The sequence below is a fragment of the Oncorhynchus keta genome, chromosome 9 (genome assembly GCF_023373465.1).
Source record: "Oncorhynchus keta strain PuntledgeMale-10-30-2019 chromosome 9, Oket_V2, whole genome shotgun sequence".
In the NCBI taxonomy this organism is placed as follows: Eukaryota; Metazoa; Chordata; class Actinopteri; order Salmoniformes; family Salmonidae; genus Oncorhynchus; species Oncorhynchus keta.
The window spans coordinates 26,182,123-26,204,869 of NC_068429.1; the positions used below are offsets into that span (position 1 = coordinate 26,182,123).

Below are 22,747 nucleotides of genomic sequence, written 5' to 3' on the forward strand. Positions count from 1 at the left end.
CTATTATTCTACAATGTAGAAAATAGTAAAAAATAAAGAAAACCCTGAATGAGTAGGTGTGTCCAAACTGTTGACTGGTACTGTACCTATTAAGGGGAAGAGAGGTGCAAAGCATAGTAATCAGAGGTTGTTCCTGCCTGCCCTCCAGGTGTTCCTACACAGAGACCAGTTATCTGTGGGAATCACTGACACCATGGAAACAGAAACACAGCAGTTCAATATTGCTCTAAAACATTTCTCAGCCTAGCCTACCTTAGCTGACTGAAACAGAGAGGGAGAGTCTTCTTAAGAGATGAGAAACTGAAAAATCCAGTCAACTGTTCTGAAACAGAAAACATCAGTCTTCAGATTATCACACTGAAAGGTATTGTGAAATATTACATGAATTCCTTACCATAATCACAGACCATGGCTCTTCATTATCCCGGACAATGACTCTTGTAATATCATCTCCCACCAGGCATGTGAGATGACTCAGTCCATCCATTGCTATGAGCACCAGGGCATTGGAATATTCATAAGGATTACGCAACAGAAACAAAGTTATACATTAGAGAACAATAACAAATATAGAATCAAACACCATTAGCTTATCATATTGCATAGATTTATTTAAGAAACTAACAAACTTAAAACAAAAAACTTTTCAAGGCTTCAAAAATTCACGTGAGCTTAAAACAAAACGACACTATAGTAAAAAAGGAGCCGTGTTAATGTGTACAGCCTACTGCCCTATATAATCTCACACAGGTAATTATATAAAAACATATACCAGTGAACATATGTAGACCATAGACTTAAAGCCAGTTTACCCCAACACCGCCCTTCTAAAATATGTCACTCTTCATCATTGGGGCGGCAGGTAGCCTAGTGGTTAGAGCGTTCGACTAGTAACCAAAAGGTTGCAAGATCAAATCCCTGAGCTGACAAGGTAAACATCTGTTGTTCTGACCCTGAGCAAGGCAGTTAAATCACTGTTCTTAGGCTATTTGTAGAAGCCATAGCCGTTGTTGATCACCCTGTCCTTGAGGAGGGTCTAGTGGATGACTAGCATGATGTTACTGGGGACAAAACACACCAGGAAGTGACCAGCACCGTCACAATCAGCACCATGGCTTTCTGACGGTTCTTCCCGGGGTGATGTTGAGGTCCTTGAGTTGGCCGTGTGGTTGTAGAGGTACAGAGGGGTGGTGGTGAGCCAGATGAAGGCCCAAATAGAGATGGCAATTTTGTTGTTCTTCTTCTGGTGGGACAGAGGATGGGCCAGTAGCGCTGGACACTGATACAGAGGATGGAGCAGTGGAACATGTTCCCATAGAAGAAGCCCACCAGGACTTTACACAGCCTCTCTCCATAGATCCAGTCGTTACCGTTGAAGTGGTAGGCGATCTTCAGAGGCGTCCAGATGACAAAGAGCAGGTCAGACAGAGCCAGGTTGGCCATGTAGATGGCGGCAGGGTGCTTCTTCTTGGTCCTGAACAGGAAGACCCAGATGGCCATGGCGTTGGTGGTTACAGCCCCACAGCAAACACCACTATGTAGACGATGGGGAGGAACACCGTGGTCAGACTGCTCCGCAGTGTTTCCGTGGTTGCCTTGTCCAACGTGACGTGGTCGGTATCTTTAGGGTCGACCACCCCGATGAACCCACGTCCTATACCTGTGGTAAGAAACAGGAGAGAAACATTTTTATTTATTCATTTTATTTTACCTTTATTTAACTAGGCAAGACAGTTAAGAACAAATTCTTATTTTCAATGATGGCCTAGGAACAGTGGGTTAACTGCCTGTTCAGGGGCAGAATGACAGACTTGCCAGCTCGGGAGTTTTGAACTTGCAACCTTCCGGTTGTTAGTCCACCACACTAACCACTAGGCTACCCGGCCGCCCCGGCCTCACACCGTCCACGGGCTGACAGATAAAGGTGCACAATTACACCATTTTTTTTTGCATAACCATAGCCAGCCATACCATGAGACATACAATGTGAAATCACTGGAAAAGATAAAGATAACTTGCTCCCAGCCTATAGACAGAAACTAAAACAGGAAACGCCCGTGCTCAGGTCCGTTCAACACTGGTCCGACCAATCAGATTCCACGCTTCAAGATTGCTTCGATCACATGGACTGGGATATGTTCCGGATAGCCTCAGACAACAACATTGATATATACGCTGATTCGGTGAGTGAGTTTATTAGCAAGTGCATCAGTGATGTTGTACCCATGGTGACTATTAAAATCTTCCCCAACCAGAAACCGTGGATTGATGGCAGCATTTGCGCAAAACTGAACCACTGCTTTTAATCATGGCAAGGCGACCGGAAACATGACCGAATACAAACAGTGTAGCTATTCCCTCCGCAAGGCAATCAAACAAGCTAAGCGTGAGTATAGAGACAAAGTAGAGTCGCAATTAAATGGATTACAAAAAGCAAACCAGCCCCATCGCGGACACCGATACCAAAACCTGCAGGCTCTCCTTCACCGTGGCCAACATGAGTAAAACATTTAAACGTGTTAACCCTCGCAAGGCTGCAGGCCCAGACGGCATCCCCAGCCACATCTTCAGAGCATGCACAGACCAGCTGGCTGGTGTGTTATGGACATATTCAATCAATCCCTATCCTAGTCTGCTGTTCCCACATGCTTCAAGAGGGCCACCATTGTTCCTGTCCCAAGAAAGCGAAGGTAACTGAGTTGAACGACTTCCGTCATCATGAAGTGCTTTGAGAGACTAGTCAAGGATCATATCACCTCCACCCTACCTGACACACTAGACCCACTCCAATTTGCTTACTGCTCCAATAGGTCCACAGACAATGCATTTGCAATCACACTGCCCTAACCCATCTGGACAAGTGGAATACCTATGTAAGGTTGCTGTTCATCGATTACAGCTCAGCATTTAACACCATAGTACCCACCAAACTCGTCATTAAGCTTGAGACCCTGGATCTCGACCCGCCCTGTACAACTGGGTCCTGGACTTTCTGACAAGCCGCTCCCAGGTGGTGACGGTAGGAAACAACATTTTCACCCTGCTGGTCCTCAGCACTGGGGCCCTATAAGGGTGCGTTCTCAGCTCTCTCTCTCAGCTCACGCCTCCAACTCAATCATCAAGTTTGCAGACGACACTACTGTACAGTGGTAGGCTTGATTACCAACAACGACAAGACGGCCTACAGGGAGGAGGTGAGGGCCCTCGGAGTGTGGTGTCAGGAAAATAACCTCACACTCAATGTCAAAACGAAGTAGATGATCGTGGACTTCAGGGAACAGCAGAGGGAACACCCCCCTAGCCACATTGACGGGACAGTAGTGGAGAAGGTGAAAGTTTTATGTTCCTCGGCGTACACATCACGGACAAACTGAAAGGGTCCACCCACACAGACAGCGTCGTGAAGAAGGCGTAACTGTGCCTCTTCAACCTCAGGAGGCTGAAGAAATTTGGCTTGTCACCGAAAACAATCACAAACTTGTACAGGTGCACAATCGAGAGCATCCTGTCGTGCTGTATCACCGCCTGGTATGGCAACTGCTCCGCCCACAATCGTAAGGCTCTCCAGAGGGTAGGAAGGTCTGCACAACGCATCACCGGGGTCAAACTACCTGCTCTCCAGGACACCTACACCACCCGATGTCACAGGAAGGCCATAAAGATCATCAAGGACAACAACCACCCGAGCCACTGCCTGTTCACCCCGCTATCATCCAGAAGGCGAGGTCCGTACAGGTGCATCAAAGCTGGGGCTTCTATCTCAAGCCATCAGACTGTTAAACATCCATCACTAACATTGAGTGGCTGCTGCCAACATACTGACTCAAATCTCTAGCCACTTTAATAATAAAAAATGGATGTAATAAATGTATCACTAGTCACTTTAAACAATGCCACTTTATATAATGTTTACGTACCCTACATTACTCATCTCATATTTATATACTATACTCTTACCATCTACTGCATCTTGCCTATGCCGTGCGGCCATCGCTCATCCATATATTTATATGTACATATTATTATTCATTCCTTTACACTTGTGTGTACAAGTTTTTGTTGTGAAATTGATAAATTACTTGTTAGATATTACTGCGCTGTCGGAACTAGAAGCACAAGCATTTCGCTGCACTCACATTAACATCTGCTAACCATGTGTATGTGACCAATAACATTTGATTTGATTTTTAAAAGCTTACAAACAGGGTTGTCAAACCATTTCAACAGTTTTTGGGTTGTGTCCGCCATCGGTTGAGACGCGACATGCTTGAATACAGGGTGGGTGTTATGTTTTGGCTAATAAATGTACTAAAATGGGAATAAAATGTACGTTTCAAATTTCAAAGATTGTTGGAGGTCCACACATCAGAGAATGTTGAATTGAATGGGAATATATGTTGTTTTAAATTATACTGACAATCCTCCATAAGAAACCTATTGAAATAATAGAAATATAGATAATAGATTAGACGTTACCATTTAAGTTGACATTCGACAGTGTGTGGACCGGCAGCCATCTTTGTCATAGTAATTAGAAGTTACAATTTCAAATAAATTTAAGTTCAATGGCATACCAGCTAAATTGCAGTGGTCTGAAGGTATAGGTTCATTCTATTAATGTTATTTCTATGATTGAAATGACACCCACCCTGTATTCAAGAGCATGTTGATCTGAACTGACTGCCATCACAACACAAAAACCTCAGATGATGTAAAATAGGCTTACCTCAGGTCAAAATCAAAGCCCTGCACGTGCACCAGGTGTACAAAAAAGGAATAACCTTTTATTTTGACATGAAGTAAGCAGAGAACAAGTACATCTACAACAGACCCACGTTTGAAAATCTGTTTAATAATACCATCCTTTAGATATTTTATCTCAAATTCCACCCATCATAATGACCAACCTTCCTGCCTACCAGCACAGTAAGTTGAAATGGAATTGTATTTAACTTTTGGCTTCCCAAGGACTGTTTTTGTGTAACCCAATTGAAAGCAATGCTCGTGTATATAAATACTTTATGTCCTGAATGTTTTGGCATTCAGGTCCAAAAAGTCACTTCCTGACCACTTCTTCCATGAGCAAATATATATGGAAAGTCGTGTTTAAATCAAAAGGGATGCTGTCAAAAAGTGATTGAATTCAACTGGATTTACCCCAGTACAAGTAAGCTAACTCAAGATAATACAACGTGTCTACAAGTAGGCTACTGACAAAGTCATGAGATCAATTATAAAAGGTCAATCTTACCCATTGTATTGGCTGCACACTCGCAACTGAACAACAATAAGCAGGAAAGTATTTGAGATGAGGCCATTGTCCTTGAACTTTGTACAGTATAAATGTCTATGAATTGTCTTCTCCTCCCAAGGTCCAGATGGTAGTTAACTTACCCTGATGCCGATGCCTTCTTTCTCTTTAACATAAACAGAAGAACGCACCCGAAAAGCAAGAAATTGATGGAATCAGGTTACCAGTGTAACCTCACTCTCTCTCTGTCACGACATGGTTTTGAGTGTCTGTGAATTTACAAGGCTTTAACCTGTTTGGTCTTATCCAAAGATAACTGCGATTTGTCTGGGTTATTTCAATGTGAATCTTATAGGGGGACTTCACTTCATGTTCTCTCTGTATTTTGAAGTAATGTCAACATCATGTCATGAGTATGTTTGTCAATGGCAGAGAATGGGGAGTTTGTCTGGATCAAAATAAATATGAAAGGAGCAAAGCCCAGGTAAAAAGTTGGAAAAATCTGGTTTACATATTGCTGTCCATCAATGAATCCCAACCAAATGTACAGTGGGGCAAAAAAGTATTTAGTCAGCCACCAATTGTGCAAGTTCTTCCAATTAAAAAGATGAGAGAGGCCTGTAATTTTCATCATAGGTACATTTCAACTATGACAGACAAAATTAGGTAAATACATTCCAGAAAATCACATTGTAGGATTTTTAATGAATGTATTTGCAAATTATGGTGGAAAATAAGTATTTGGTCAATAACAAAAGTTTATCTCAATACTTTGTTATATACCCTTTGTTGGCAATGACAGAGGTCAAATGTTTTCTGTAAGTCTTCACAAGTTTTTCACACACTGGTGCTGGTATTTTGGCCCATTCCTCCATGCACATCTCCTCTAGAGCAGTGATGTTTTGGGGCTGTTGCTGGGCAACACGGACTTTCAACTCCCTCCAAAGATGTTATGGGGTTGAGATCTGGAGACTGGCTAGGCCACTCCAGGACCTTGAAATGCTTCTTACGAAGCCACTCCTTCGTTGCCTGGGCGGTGTGTTTGGGATCATTGTCATGCTGAAAGACCCATCCACATTTAATCTTCAATGCCCTTGCTGATGGAAGGAGGTTTTCACTCAAAATCTCACGATACATGGCCCCATGCATTCTTTCCTTTACACGGATCAGTCGTCCTGGTCCCTTTGCAGAAAAACAGCCCCAAAGCATGATGTTTCAACCTCCATGCTTCACAGTAGGTATGGTGTTCTTTGGATGCAACTCAGCATTCTTTGTCCTCCAAACACGACGAGTTGAGTTATGACATTCTCCCAATCTTCTTCTGGATCATCCAAATGCTCTCTAGCAAACTTCAGACGGGCCTGGACATGTACTGGCTTAAGCAGGGGGACACGTCTGGCACTGCAGGATTTGAGTCCCTGGCGGCGCAGTGTGTTACTGATGGTAGGCTTTGTTACTTTGGTCCCAGCTCTCTGCAGGTCATTCACTAGGTCCCCCCGTGTGGTTCTGGGATTTTTGCTCACCATTCTTGTGATCATTTTGAACCCACGGGGTGAGATCTTGCATGGAGCCCCAGATCGAGGGAGATTATCAGTGGTCTTGTATGTCTTCCATTTCCTAATAATTGCTCCACAGTTGATTTCTTCAAACTAAGCTGCTTACCTATTGCAGATTCAGTCTTCCCAGCCTGGTGCAGGTCTACAATTTTGTTTCTGGTGTCCTTTGACAGCTCTTTGGTCTTGGCCATAGTGGAGTTTGGAGTGTGACTGTTTCAGGTTCTGGACAGGTGTCTTTTATACTGATAACAAGTTCAAACAGGTGCCATTAATACAGGTAACGAGTGGAGGACAGAGGAGCCTCTTAAATAAGTTACAGGTCTGTGAGAGCCAGAAATCTTGCTTGTTTGTAGATGACCAAATACTTATTTTCCACCATAATTTGCAAATAAATTCATTAACAATCCTACAATGTGATTTTCTGGATTTTTTTTCTCATTTTGTCTGTCATAGTTGAAGTGTACCTATGATAAAAATTACAGGCCTCTCATCTTTTTAAGTGGGAGAGCTTGCACAATTGGTGGCTGACTAAATACTTTTTTTGCCCCACTGTATAGAGGTAGAGCAATTTTGACAAAAACAAACAGATATAAATGTTGCCCTAAGAGTTGTGCGGAGTCGGTAGAATCTTACTCCAAATGATTTAACGATGTAATTGCTGCCAAAGATGCTTCCACCAAGTATTAACTCAGGGCTATCATGACATATACAATCAATACATGATTTTTATTAACTTAAAAATAATTCTATACTTTTTATTTCACTTTGAAAATGTGGAGCAGGTTGTGTAGATCTGTACGAAATAATATAAATGGTCTTTTTTGATTTACTTTAAATTCAGAAAAATGTCATAACTGTTGTGTCTTTGGCATCATTAAAACTGAAGACTTATTCTATCAAATACATTCTGTAATTATTACATGATTAAACTAATTACATTACATCATTTCACAAATTGTTTCTGCATTCATACACATTCAGAGATATAGTTGTGTGTGTTTCCTGTTATGTGTGTTTCCTGTCCTCTCGGAGGTCACCAAAGAAAACACACTTGTCATACCCGTCACTTAAGTGTCCACAGACCATTCCCACAAGTGAACATTTTGTTTCAAAATCCCATTTTGTGGATGTTACGAATCCCTTTTGGCCCGACGGTCTAGGGGGGATGGTAATGAGACCCGTAACATAACTCATGCAAATTATTATTGTGACAAAGTAAAAGTGTGAACGAAATAACCACGACAACAGAAATCTACCGTCAAACTCTAGGTTTATTTATAAACACACGGTAATGGGGGGGGGAGCAGGAAAAGGGGCTGAGCTGGACCCAAGGAAAGAAACAATAAGTATACAAAAACACACCCCTAAGCTAGACTAGCCTACTTTAACAAAAGCTAACTAACTAACCAAAAATACAGTGGGTGGTCTGCCCAGTTCTAACTAGTGTATTTAACAAAGTTCACCTACGGGTAGTGTATGCCCATGGGCGACTTGTCTTGGTTTCCCCCTTTTCCCACCAGCAACAAACAAATACCATAACCAAAAATAATACTCACAGGTGATGACAAAGTGCTATGAAGTGCTTTAAACAAAAGAGAGGTTAAGACACAAAGCGAGAGTGAAACACAGAGACCTACAGACATGGCATTTACAGAGAGATTGAGCTGAGCTGAGCTCTAGAACAAACAAATGATGGGGTTTTTAAACCATGGGGAAGGAACTGTGATAGGTCAGGAAATAGGAGGAGGTGTGTCTTCTGATTGATGATTGATTGGGGAGTGATGATTTTCACCTGTGAGGGGAGAAGGAGAGAAAAGAAACACACACACAGGATACACACAGACACAGGATAACTGTATCCGTAACACTCCCACCCTTAAAAGAGCAACCCTAGGGGTTGCGACTACAGTATTTCAATGAATACTTACAACAAAGCAACAACCTTGCAAAACATTCAGAAATCATTTTCACACACGAGACAAAGCATCTTCCAATACATTATCAGAACCCTTTTTGTGGCGGATCTCCAAATTATAATTTTGTACAATCAGCGCCCAACGCACAAGGCGCTGGTTCTGGTTGTACATTCGGTGGAGAAAAACTAAGGGGTTATGGTCAGTATATACAATTACGGGTAGGGCACTGGAACCAATATATACTTCAAAGTATTGCAGAGCCAACAACAAAGCAAGAGCTTCTTGTTCTATTGTCGCATAGTTTGTTTGACATTTAGTAAATTTACGTGAAAAATAACAAACGGGATGATCCACTCCACTCTTGTCCTGCTGCAGTAGAACAGCACCAGCACCTCTGGCACTAGCATCTACCTCAAGTTTGAACGGTTGTTCAAAATCTGGAGCAGCAAGTACAGGTGTACTACATAAGAGTGGTTTCGCTGATTCAAAAGTTCTCTTACAATCAGGGGACCACACAAATGATCTAGCCGGACTAAGCAAATCGGTCAATGGAGCAACTACCGCAGAGAAATTTTTACAGAAGCTACGGTAGTAGCCAACCATCCCTAAAAAGCGGCGTAGCTCTCGTCTGGTGGTAGGTGCAGGGAATGCAGTTATAGCCAAGACCTTGGCACCAACAGGGCGCACCTGTCCATGGCCAACCTCTTTACCCAGATAGGTAACAGTAGCCTTCCCAAACTCGCACTTTGCCAAGTTCAGGGTTAGAGAAGCAGCTGCCAACCGTTCACATACTACCCTTAGCGAGTCAACATGATCTGACCACTCAGACGAATAAATCACTAGGTCATCAAGGTATGCACTACAATTAGGAACGCCAGCTAATACGGAGTTAACCAGTCGTTGGAAAGTGGCTGGTGCATTTCGCATCCCAAAAGCCATGACTGAGTACTGTAGGAAGTTGTCTGGGGTCACAAAGGCAGAAATCTCAGAAGCACGTGAAGTTAACAGAACCTGCCAGTAACCTTTTAAGAGGTCTAACTTAGTTACATACTTAGCAGCACCAATAGTGTCGATACAGTCGTCCAGTCGGGGTAACGGGAACGAATCTGGCATTGTGACAGAATTTACCTTTCGATAATCCGTACATAACCTGGACGTACCATCAGGTACAAAATGCAAGGAGAACTCCAAGGGCTTGAACTTGGCTTCGCCAGGTCATTCTCCAACAAATATCTCACCTCATCCCTCAGTATCTTCCTCTTGGAAGCATTGATACGATATGGGTGTTGCTTGATAGGTGTAGCATTTCCAACATTAATGTCATGTTCCAACACATTTGTGCGAGTAGGAACATCATTAAAGAGACTTGGAAAACTGTGTAGTAGCCTCACAATATCATTGGCCTGTCCATCCGTTAAATGAACCAGCCCAGATTGGATAGACAGCAGCATTTCTGAGTTGGGCAATCTAACACACTGCTGCTGAGTATTGCGCAACTCCAAGCCATCAACATCATCAATATGACAGTCCACTATCATAGCAGTAGTAGCAGAGGAGACAGCAGTACCTTCCTCTGTTTTTGAACTCTCTAACTGTGTGCTGGGTCGGGTGTGGTAAGCTTTCAACATGTTAATGTGACACACACGAGATTGGCCTTTTCTATCAGGAGTTTGAAGCACATAGTCAGTTTCACTTATTTTCTTTTCAATTAAATAAGGACCCGAGAAACGAGCTGACAGTGAAGATCCTGGAACAGGTAATAACACCAGTACTTGGTCACCTGGCTGTAGTGGACGAGAAACAGCCTCTTTATCATAGTGTCTTTTCATGCTCCTCTGTGAGGAAGACAGAGCTTCCTTTGCGAGAGCACAAGCTTGGTGTAGGCGCTCACGAAAGCGACTAACGTAGTCCAACACATTCTCATCTCTGGTACACAACTCTTGGGACAAGAACTGTTCTTTAAGGACTTTCATTGGTCCTCTCACTGTGTGACCAAACACCAGTTCAGCCGGGCTGAAACCTAGGGACTCCTGCACAGTTTCACGAGCAGCAAACAAAACTAGAGGAACTCCCTCATCCCAATCTTTCTCAGATTCCAAACAATATTTACATAGCATAGACTTCAGTGTCTGATGCCATCTTTCAAGTGCACCCTGAGACTCTGGGTGATAGGCGCTTGACACATGGTGCGTAATTGACAAGGATTTTAACACCTGCCTGAAGAGCTTGGATAGGAAATTGGTACCTTGATCGCTTTGTACCACCCTAGGTAACCCGAATGTCGTGAAGAATTTTATTAAGGCTTTACTCACTACCGGGGCTGTAATCTTTCTCAGAGGAATGGCCTCGGGGTATCTTGTAGCCATACACATTATCGTTAACAAAAACTGGTTAACCGATTTTGTCTTCGGTAACGGTCCGACACAATCAACCACCACATGCTCGAATGGTTCACCTATGCCAGGTATGGGACAAAGAGGAGCGGAAGGAATAACCTGATTTGGTTTTCCTGTTATCTGACATGTGTGGCATGTCCGACAGAACTGAGCCACATCTTGTTTTAAACCAGGCCAAAAGAAATGTCGAAGGATCCGATCATAAGTTTTTGTGATTCCTAAATGACCAGACCACTGGTGATCATGAGCAAGGGATAACACATTTTGTCGAAAGGCTGTAGGAATCACTATTTGGTAAACAGCATTCCAATCTCCATCCGCGTCAACATGGGATTTCCATTTACGCATGAGGAGATTACCATCAATGAAGTAAGCCACGTTCTTCTTCTTCACATCTTCCAATGAGACAACACTAGAAAAACATTTAGCAAGCTTGTTGTCAACCTTTTGGTTAGCAATCAGCTGCTCACGAGTGACTGGTAACTGTATTGCATCAGCAATAAGTTCAACGTTCTTTGCTTCTTTCCTGGGCTGTTTGTCAGAGGTGATCAGCTTCTCAGAGGTATCACACAATCCATCCTCTTGATCAACCTCTTTGAACAGAACAGTGTTCGACAAATCTCTCGTCACCCTCCTGTAGTGCCTGAGCACGAGTGACAGCACAAGCGGGGAACACATGTGGATAACTCTGTGCCAGCTCATTCGAGAGAGAGTGGTCACTTTTATCCAATACTTCCAATACGGGTACTACCTTTCCTCCGGCAATATCGTTACCCATTATAAAGGTCACACCTTTCACTGGCAACATAGAACGTACCCCCACTCTGAATATTCCACTGATTAACTCAGAGTGTACTTTCACAAAGTGCAATGGCACCGGGACAAAACCCATTTCAATACCCTGCACTAACACACTGGAACCACAGTATGTATCGTCAGATAAGGGCAACACATCAGACAATATAAACGACTGCGCCGCACCAGTATCTCTAAGGATTTTAACCGGGCGCTGAGATGCTTCGTCATTCGTTAGGGACACAAACCCCTCGAAAATGAATGGTTCATAACTGCGGTCGGGGACTGAGACTTTCAAACTACAGTTACCCTGAGGCACCTGTTTTGTTGCAGACCTCACAACCGTACGAATTAGAGCAACACCTGTTGGTGGCTTGGCACGAAGAGGCATCCCTTGTTTGCGTTTAAGCAGGAAGCAATCATTAATCATATGTCCTACTTTATGACAATAGAAACAGGGACGCTCATTCTTCTGGCGTGCTTGATATACTACTGCTGGCCGACTAGGGCTAAAGGTAGGAAACTCAGTGGCTCTACTCTCAGTATGAGCCGAAAACACACTCTTGTGCGTCAACACAAACTCATCTGCCAACACAGACGCTTCTGCCAGGGAGGATACTTTCTGTTCGTTCAGGTAAACTACGATGCGTTCGGGTAAGCAGTTTTTAAACTCTTCCAACAAGATTAACTCCCGGAGAGAGTTGAAATCAGTTACCTTACTAGCAGCATGCCATCTCAACCTATACCCAGAAAGGGCCACATCATGACACTATGCAAGTGGTGTATGGACTTTCACTAGGCATTATACAGTGTATACAGTGTATGTATGGCTCACTTGATAAAGAACAATACCTGTTGCCAGAAGTGAAGGGTCAGTGCTGGGCACTAAGAACTAAGTTAACAGTTTCAGAGGGGTCAGTGCTGGAACAAACATAATGGACATCTTTGACTGTCTAAATGTGGAGGATGGATCAGTAACACACTCTTTCTGATTTTATTTTCTAGATAAAACCAACAAAATCTGCACTAAAATTGTATGAGGGGAGAGGAGGCAATTATAACAAGCACATAATATGAAGTAGTCTGGGGTTGCATCTCATCTCTCTCTCCATTGATGATGATGAAAACAAAATGTTAGGTGAAAGACACCTAGTATTTGAGACCAACCCGGTATTCCATTTAACCTGTCCAGTACATTAAAAACATCAGTACAGCCAACTTTGATCTCCACATGAGAACCCCCCTAAACATAGCTGCTCTGTGTGTTCCCTGAGTCTGAGGTGCAGGTACCAATTGGGGTCAATTCCATTTTAATGCCAGACAATTCAGAAAGTAAACCAAATCAACCAATCCAATTTGACATTTTCCTAATCAGTACTTACTGACTTGACTGGAATTGACCCCAAACCTGGATGGTGTTACTCATCTTGAAGTACTTCAGAGCAGTGAACGAGATCCTCATCATGCCCTCTGGCTCCGGCACCTCAGCGTGTTCTTTACTTGCTCCCTGAACTCCTCTGAGATGAAGTAGTAGATGAATGGATCCACACAGCTGTTGAGGCTGGCCAGACACAGGGTGGTGATGTAGAAGCCGTAGTCATTGTGCACGACTTGAGCCAGCAGGAGAGAGTAGGTCACCAGCATCATAATGTTACTGGGGGTGAAACAGACCAGGAAAATGATCAGAACAGTAATGATGAGCACCACAGCCTTGCGCCGATTCTTGGTGATGCTGGCGTCCGTCATTGAGTTCCTCAGGGACTTGAGCATCAGAACGTTAACCACCACGCACAACACGGTGGGAACTACAAATCCCAGGGTTCCCATGGTCAGGAAGAAGCCAGCAGCCATGCTATTCTGGCTGGGCCGGGTGACGTCGTGGCAGGTGGTGATGTTGAGGTTGGTCACCTTGACTGTCTGGTCATAGAGGTAGAGAGGGGTGGTCAGCAGCCAGACCCCCACCCAGATTGCGACCGAGACACCGATGGCTATATGGTTGTTCCTACAATCCTGGGAGAGGGGGTAAACAATGGCCCAGTAGCGCTGGACACTGATACAGGTGATGAAGAGGATGGAGCAGTACATGTTCCCATAGAAGAAGCCCACCAGGACTTTACACAGCCTCTCTCCATAGATCCAGTCGTTACCGTTGAAGTGGTAGGCGATCTTCAGAGGCGTCCAGATGACAAAGAGCAGGTCAGACAGAGCCAGGTTGGCCATGTAGATGGCGGCAGGGTGCTTCTTCTTGGTCCTGAACAGGAAGACCCAGATGGCCATGGCGTTGGTGGGCAGCCCCACAGCAAACACCACTATGTAGACAATGGGGAAGAACACAGTGGTCAGATGACTGTCCAGAACCATGCAGGCCTCCAGGGAGACCTGCACCCCCGCCGCTGTCTCATCCCCCGTGAAGCCTCGGTCTTCAAAGCCAGCATTAAACCGCTCTGAGAAAAGAGAGAAACAAGATGAAAATAAATAGGGGTGTTTAAGGAATTACAAAATTTAGGTTACAATGTATTCCATTTGAATACAATAGCCATTTGAGATTTATTGCATAAATTATTTTTATAATTGTTCTTATGCAGTGTTGTAAAGTACCTTTTTTGGGGAGGGGGGTATCTGTACTTTACTACTTATATTTTTGACAACTTTTAATTCACTACGTTCCTAAAGACAATATGTACATTATACTCCCATTAATTTCCCCTGACACCAAAAAGTAGTCGTTACATTATTCTTGCTGAGGAAGGAAAATCTAACCTATCAATCTAATACTTTATCAGGGTTGCAAAGGGTCGGAAACTTTTCGGAATATTTCCCAGAAATGTTCCATTATAAGTTAAGCCCTGGAATTTGGGTAATTCTGCTTAAAGTTCATGAAAAAAAGTTAGCTTATAAGAGTGAACCTTTTTTTGTGGGGTACACATAAAGCAATTCTAGGTCTTGTTGCATATTTTGGTTAAACTATCCCCAATTCAATGGAATTGCAACCCTCTGCATCCACAGTGCATTCTTCCATCACATGTACAGTGCATTCTTCCATCACATGTACAGTGCATTCTTCCATCACATGTACAGTGCATTCTTCCATCACATGTACAGTGCATTCTTCCATCACATGTACAGTGCATTCTTCCATCACATGTACAGTGCATTCTTCCATCACATGTACAGTGCATTCTTCCATCACATGTACAGTGCATTCTTCCATCACATGTACAGTGCATTCTTCCATCACATGTACAGTGCATTCTTCCATCACATGTACAGTGCATTCTTCCATCACATGTACAGCTGATCCTCAAGATCTTTCACACTAATGATATGCTACGGAGCCCACACTACTACACTGTCTGAGCCAAGGACTACATGCTTTCTGGTAAGTTTTGATTACAATACTGGGTGGGGTGAATATATTTTATATGACATAGATGATTTTCTGTTAACTAGTAAATAGTAGCCTACAGCAAAGTGTGTTTAAATCACTTCTTAACAACTTCTGCAAGTTAGTATTTGCTACCATGTGGGGTTTAGCTTGCTTGAGCCTGCTAACTGAGAAGGGATAATTCACCTGTTTCCATATATGTATCATTTAAAAAATTTTAAAAAGTCTTACAAATTAGTTGTTTAATCTAACTGCTTAACTATTTATCTGTACATGTTTTTTTTTAACCTAATCTGTACAGGAAAATGCCATGGGCACTATCTGATGTGTGAAGACAGTTCACTGCAGCTAATGTAGAAGGAAAAGCTGTGTACATTTGCCAACACTGTTTCAAATCATATGCGAAGAACGTAACAAAGATGAAGAATCATCTTCCCAAGTGCATAAAGTTCCCTTAGCGCTCACAACAAGCAACCTCTGACAAAAGTTCTTCTACTTCTATTTGAGGTGAAAATGATGAATCAAACACCTTATCGATAGCAACAGCTCATGGTCCTCCTGGAATTAGATTTTTTTTTTGACTCAATGGAGGAACGTGGTCAGAGAAATGCTGATGAATGTCTTGCTCGAGTTGTGTATGCAACTGGTTCACCTCTGATGCTCACAGGCAATGTGTATTGGAAGAGAATTCTGAATGTTCTTCACCCAGCATACACCCCTCCAACCAGACATGCTTTATCTACTCATTTGCTGGATGCAGAGTTCAACAGATTTCAAGTGAAGTTCAAGCAAATCATAGAGAAAGCAGACTGTATTGCAATCATCTCTGGTGGTTGGTTGAATGTTCGTGAGCAAAGGATAATTAACTACATCTCAACCCGTATTCAAGAGCACAGACACAAGGGACAACAGACACACCGGTCTCTACATTGCAGATGATCTGATGGCAGTCATCAATGACCTTGGACCACAGAAGGTATTTGCACTGGTGACAGACAATGCTGCGAACATGAAGGCTGCTTGGTCTAAAGTAGGGAAGTCCTACCCTCACATCACAACCATTGGCTGTGCTGCTCATGCATTGAATCTGCTACTCAAGGACATCATGGCACTGAAAACAATGGATACACTCTACAAGAGAGCCAAAGAAATGGCTAGGTATGTGAAAGGTCATCAAGTTATAGCAGCAATCTCACCAAGCAAAGTGAAAAGAATAAGAGCACCACATTGAAATTGTCCAGCAACACACATTGGGGTGGTGGCGTCATCATGTTTGACAGTCTACTGGAGGGGAAGGTGTCCCTCCAAAAAATAGCCATACCACAGTCTGCCAATATGGACAGCCCCATCAAGAGGATCCTCCTGGATGATGTATTTTGGGAAGCAGCCTGAAACTCCTGAAACCTATAGCAGTCGCCATTGCACGGTTGGAGGGAGACAATGTGGAAGGTAGTCTAGTGGTTAGGGCATTGGACTAGTAACCGGAAGGTTGCTAGGTCGAATCCCCGAGCTGACAAGGTAAAAATCTGTTGTTCTGCCCCTGAACAAGGCAATAAACCCACTGTTCCTAGGCCGTCATTGTAAATAAGAATGTTCTTAACTGACTTGCCTAGTTAAATAAAGATCAAATAAAAATGCCATCCTGTCTGATGTTCAGACTGCTTGCAGATGTAAGAGAAGAAATCCATACTGCCCTGCCCACTTCACTGTTGCTCCAAGCAGAGGAAACTACAGTTCTGAAATACATCAAAAAGCGTGAAGACATCTGCCTGAAGCCCATACACGCCGCAGCGTACATGTTGGACCCCAGGTATGCTGGCAAGAGCATACTGCCTGGTGCAGAGATCAACAAGGCGTACGGTGTCATCACTACCGTGTCTCATCACCTTGGCCTCGATGAGGGCAAAGTTCTTGGCAGTCTGGCGTAGTACACTTCCAAGCAAGGGCTTTGGGATGGAGATGCAATATAGCAGTCGTGCCAACATATCTCATCAGCCACCTGGTGGAAGGGACTTTGTGGATCTGAGGCTCTTTCCCCTGTTGCTTCCATTATCCTCCAAATCCCACCAACATCAGCCGCCTCACAGAGCGCAACTGGTCCTTGTTTGGGAAGACACATATCAAAGCACGCAACAGGCTGACCAATCCAAGGGTTGAAAAATTGGTGGCCAACCAGGCATATTTTTGGCTTTTTGAGCCTGACAATGAGCCACCCTCAACAAGGTTGGAAAGTGACAATGAAGATGAGGCCTCAAGAGTCCGATGTTCAAGAGGAGAACATTGAGGAGGACCCGGGAGAAGACATGGAAGCCTGAGTGGAAGACAACCAAAGCTTTCGTTTCTAGACTATCATTTTACAGATGTTGAAAACATATTTGGGAGATGTGATGGATCATTGGGGATCATTCAATATGCCCCTTTCTTTTGTTGTTGAGTTGAATCTTCACATGGGATGATTTCACTGATTTAATTAAAAGTTTAATTCGTAAATAAATCATTTAAAAGGATTTAACCATTTGCAATTATGTCTACTTATGATAAGGTAAAAGGTTTATGTTTCTGTCTCCAGATGATATGGTAAATATATCCAATGCAAAAAACATCTACATTTAAATAGTATTAATATTAATTTGCATACATTTCCATCAATTCCCGTCAATTTCCACTTAAAGTTTCCACCTCTGAATATTCCACAAAATGTGCATCCCTAGTTGTCATCCCTACACTCTTTGATCTGGCAGACTCACTTAACTTAAATACTGTGTTTGTAAATTATTTATGAGTTCCAGTTACGTTTTTATTGTGCAGTCTGGTTTGCTTAGTATAAGCAATTATCAATTATGAACATTTTGTAAGTTTTCCATGACTGTACTTAAGTATATTTAGAACCATGTACTTTTATACTTTTACTCTAGTAGCATTTTACTTTGTGAATATTGGTCTTTAAGGTATCCTACCTTTTACTCAAGTATGACAATTGAGAACTTTTATCACCACTGTTCTTATGCAAACTACAGCTGAAGTCTGAAGTTTACATACACCTCAGACAAAAACATTTGAACTCAGTTTCACAATTCCTGACATTTAATTCTAGTAAAAAGTCCTCGTCTTAGGTCAGTTACGATCATCACTTTATTTTAAGAATGTAAAATGTCAGAATAATAGTAGAGAACGATTTATTTCAGCTTTTATTTCATTCACCACATTCCCAGTGGATCAGAAGTTTACATACACTCAATTAGTATTTGGTAGCATTGCCTTTAAATTGTTTAACTTGGGTCAAACGTTTCGGGTAGCCTTTCACAAGATTCCCACAATAAGTTGCGTGAATTTTGGCCTATTCCTTTTGACAGAGCTGGTGTAACTGAGTCAGGCTTGTAGCCTCCTTGCACGCACATGCTTTTTTAGTTCTGCCCACAAATGTTCTATAGGATTGAGGTCAGGGCTTTGAGATGGCCACTCCAATACCTTGACTTTGTTGTCCTTAAGCCATGTTGCTACAACTTGGAAGTATGTTTGGGGTCATTGTCCATTTGGAAGACCCATTTGCAACCAAGCTTTAACTTCCTGACTGATGTCTTGAGATGTTGCTTCAATATATCCCACATCATTTTCCTTCCTCATGCCTCATGAAGCCATCTATTTTGTGAAGTGCACCAGTCCCTCCTGCAGCAAAGCACTCCACAACATGATGCTGCCTCCCCCATGCTTCACGGTTGGGATGGTGTTCTTCGGCTTGCAAGCATCCCCTTTTTCCCTCCAAACATAACGTTGGTCATTATGGCCAAACATAACTATTTTTGTTTCATCAGACCAGACGACATTTCTCCAAAAGTACGATCTTTGTCCCCAAACTGTAGTCTGGCTTTTTTATGGCGGTTTTGGAGCAGTGGCTTCTTCCTTGCTGAGCGGCCTTTCAGGTTATGTCAATATAGGAATCGTTTTACTGTGGATATAGATACTTTTGTACCCGTTTCCTCCAGCGTCTTCACAAGTTCCTTTGCTGTTGTTCTGGGATTGAATTGCACACTTCGCACCAAAGTACGTTCGTCTCTAGGAGACAGAACACATCTCCTTCCTGAGCGGTATGACAGCTGTGTGATCCTGTGGTGTTTATACTTGCATACTATTGTTTGTACAGATGAACGTGGTACCTTCAGGCGTTTGGAAATTGCGCCCAAGGATGAACCAGACTTGTGGAGGTCTACAATTTTCTTCCTGAGGTCTTGGCTGATTTATTTTGATTGTCCCATGATGTCAAGCAAAGAGGCACTGCGTTTGAAGGTAGGCCTTGAAATACATCCACAGGTACACCTCCAATTGACTCAAAGTATGTCATTTAGCCTATCAGAAGCTTCTAAAGCCATGACATCATGTTTGGGAATTTTCCAAGCTTGGTGTATGTAAACTTCTGACCCACTGGAATTGCAATACAGTGAATTATAAGTGAAACCATCTGTCTGTAAACAATTGTTGGAAAAATGACTTGTGTCATGCACAAAGTAGATGTCCTAACAGACTTTCTAAAACTATAGTTTGTTAACAAGAAATTTGTGGAGTGATTGAACAACTGGTTTTAATGACTCCAACCTAAGTGTATGTAAACTTCCGACTTTAGCTGTCTATCAAAAGTAAACACTTTTAAAAATCAACTAATAAGATTCCAGAGGGGTATACTACAAAACAGGTTCAAGGTGTTACACGGAACCCAAACGGGCTGCGCGTGTGGGCCATCGTGTGCCATCGTCAATAAATGTATTTTGTCCCCCCACACCAAACGCGATCATGACACGCAGGTTAAAATATCAAAACAAACTCCGAACCAATTATATTCATTTGGGGACAGGTCAAAAAGCATTAAACATTTATGGCAATTTTGCTAGTTAGCTTGCACTTGCTAGCTAATTTGTCCTATTTAGCTAGCTTTCTTTTGCTAGCTAATTTGTACTGGGATATAAACATTGAGTTGTTATTTTACCTGAAATGCACAAGGTCCTCTACCCTCTACTCATAGAACTGATTACTATTTTAGCCCTTGGCACCACAGACGCTTATTGGCGCGCGCGAGCAGTGTGGGTGCAATAATTGAATAACATAGATTTCTAAATGTATTTTGCGACACGAGCGGTGTAGTCAGCCTGTTAGCCTAAACTTTACATTTCTTGGAAGGATAAGCTTAAAATGGGCATGGTCTATTGAAGGCCATTTATTTTTTTCCCCTCCCCCCACACCTTTATTTAAACAGGTAATCTAGTTGAGAACAAGTTCTCATTTGCAACTGCGACCTGGTCACGATAAAGCATAGCAGTGTGAACAGACAACACAGAGTTACACATGGAGTAAACAATAAACAAGTCAATAACATAGTAGAAAACAATATATATATATACACATTGTGTGCAAAAGGCATGAGGAGGTAGGCAATAAATAGGCCATAGGACTGAATAATTACAATTTAGCAGATTAACACTGGAGTGATAAATGATCAGATGGTCATGTGCAAGTAGAGATACTGGTGTGCAAAATAGCAGAAAATGTAATCAAATAAAAACTGTATGGGGATGAGGTAGGTAAATTGGGTGGGCTATATACCGATGGACTATGTACAGCTGCAGCGATCGGTTAGCTGCTCAGATAGCTGATGTTTAAAGTTGGTGAGGGAGATAAAAGTCTCCAACTTCAGAGATTTTTGCAATTCGTTCCAGTCGCAGGCAGCAGAGAACTGGAAGGAAAGGCGGCCAAATTAGGTTTTGGCTTTAGGGATGATCAGTGAGATACACCTGCTGGAGTGCGTGCTACGGGTGGGTATTGCCATCGCCATGCACCACAGACTAAAATAGGGTTTGCATCTACCGGTTGTTAGTATTTTCCTAGCCAACATGCTTCAACACCTGCATTGCTTGCTGTTTGGGGTTTTAGGCTGGGTTTCTGTACAGCACTTTGAGATATCAACTGATGTACGAAGGGCTATATAAATACATTTGATTTGATTTAAATTCAGTGTACTTGTCTGTAGCTTCCATTTCCTGAAAGTCAGACTCTTTCCACACCCAAACTAATTTCTCTCTGCTTCAGAAGCATTTGCTTTGAACACATTTTGTGTGCTTAACCTCAGATATATTCTCCAGGCTTGCCCAGAGAAAAATGTTGATATGTTGTCCATTTTCTATTCTAGATAACATTTTCTTATAAAAAATGCGGCAAAAATGCATTTTATGTACGTCTTTATTAATCTTTCTGTCTGTAAAATACTAAAGTATTCATCCACAATCTGCTCTGCACAAGTCCTGGAGTGTCTTTACAAAATGAAACCAAACTATTTAGGCTGTCTTCATCCAACTGATAAACGTTGATTGTTTTATGATTAAGGGGAAACAATTACCTTTTGATGGTGTGGTCCCTGGCCTTAACTCAGCAACCAAAAACGCATATTTAATTTGAGCTTTCTTTATGAATCAGACAAATAGTTATTTCTGGTTGTTTACCAAATTTAGCTGGCTAACTCATTGCTCCTGCTTTTCAATATACCCTTCGGGCGGTCATCTCGATTTTGCGAAGTACAGCGTGTCATTGACATGTGGGATGATGACATCATCACTCATTGTAGTCTTGAGGTCTGTAACCACACAGACATTGCAAATATCATCACAACATAACAAGCAAGTGTATTTTACAATATCTGTATTAATTCAGGAATCAGAGGGGATCCGACTCAACAAATTGTCCATCAAGGCATTAAGGAATATCACAATGTCGTTTATCTGATCGAAGAAAAAAAACAAATAATGAGAGAAATAGAGGGAAAAGGCCTTCTCTTACCATTTTTCTGAGACAGACATAGTTCGGCGCAGGCCAATAAAAACACAAGATTCAACCAATGCCGCTTGAAACTCATGTTCCACAACTTCCACAAAACTTTCCAGCAATAATCTGCCTGCGATGTACGAAGAGTGTTGAATGCTGATTCAAGCGTTTGTGTATTCCTTTTGTCTGTGTAACTTTGAAGTAAACTGTAGCCAGCAGATCCGACGCGCTTGCTTATAGCTGCACTAGGGTCAGACAGGCTTCCTATATAGATTAAGACCCAGCAGTGCCAGCGTGAGATATGTCTCAGAAAATGTACCTCAATCCAGGGATGACAAATGCGCTGCACTCTGAATTGTCCCTTTTATCCCAGTTTTTCTGTATCTTAATCTACACAGTAAACCTGTCTGACCCTAGTGCAATTGTAAGCAAATTGGTCAATTTGCTGGCTACAGTCAACTGAAGAGGTAGGGTACCACACCCCTCCCTCACACAACAGGTGGGAAGAAAAAACCTGTGTGATGTCATAAATCACGTGACCATACATGCCTGTGTTGTTCAGGCTGACTGGCTTAGTGGATGTTGTAGGCAGTGGCGCCGCCAACGGGTGGACATGGGGGGCCACGGCCACCCTGATACAATTG

At 42.6% G+C, this 22,747-nt stretch overlaps 2 pseudogenes; both read right to left on the bottom strand.

Moving 5' to 3' along the window:
- Window positions 1-669: 669 nt before the first annotated feature.
- On the bottom strand, window positions 670-5,354 carry LOC118387984 (proteinase-activated receptor 2-like; annotated as a pseudogene).
- Window positions 5,355-8,060: 2,706 nt separating this feature from the next.
- On the bottom strand, window positions 8,061-22,526 carry LOC118387431 (proteinase-activated receptor 2-like; annotated as a pseudogene).
- Between the last annotated feature and the right edge of the window lie 221 nt (window positions 22,527-22,747).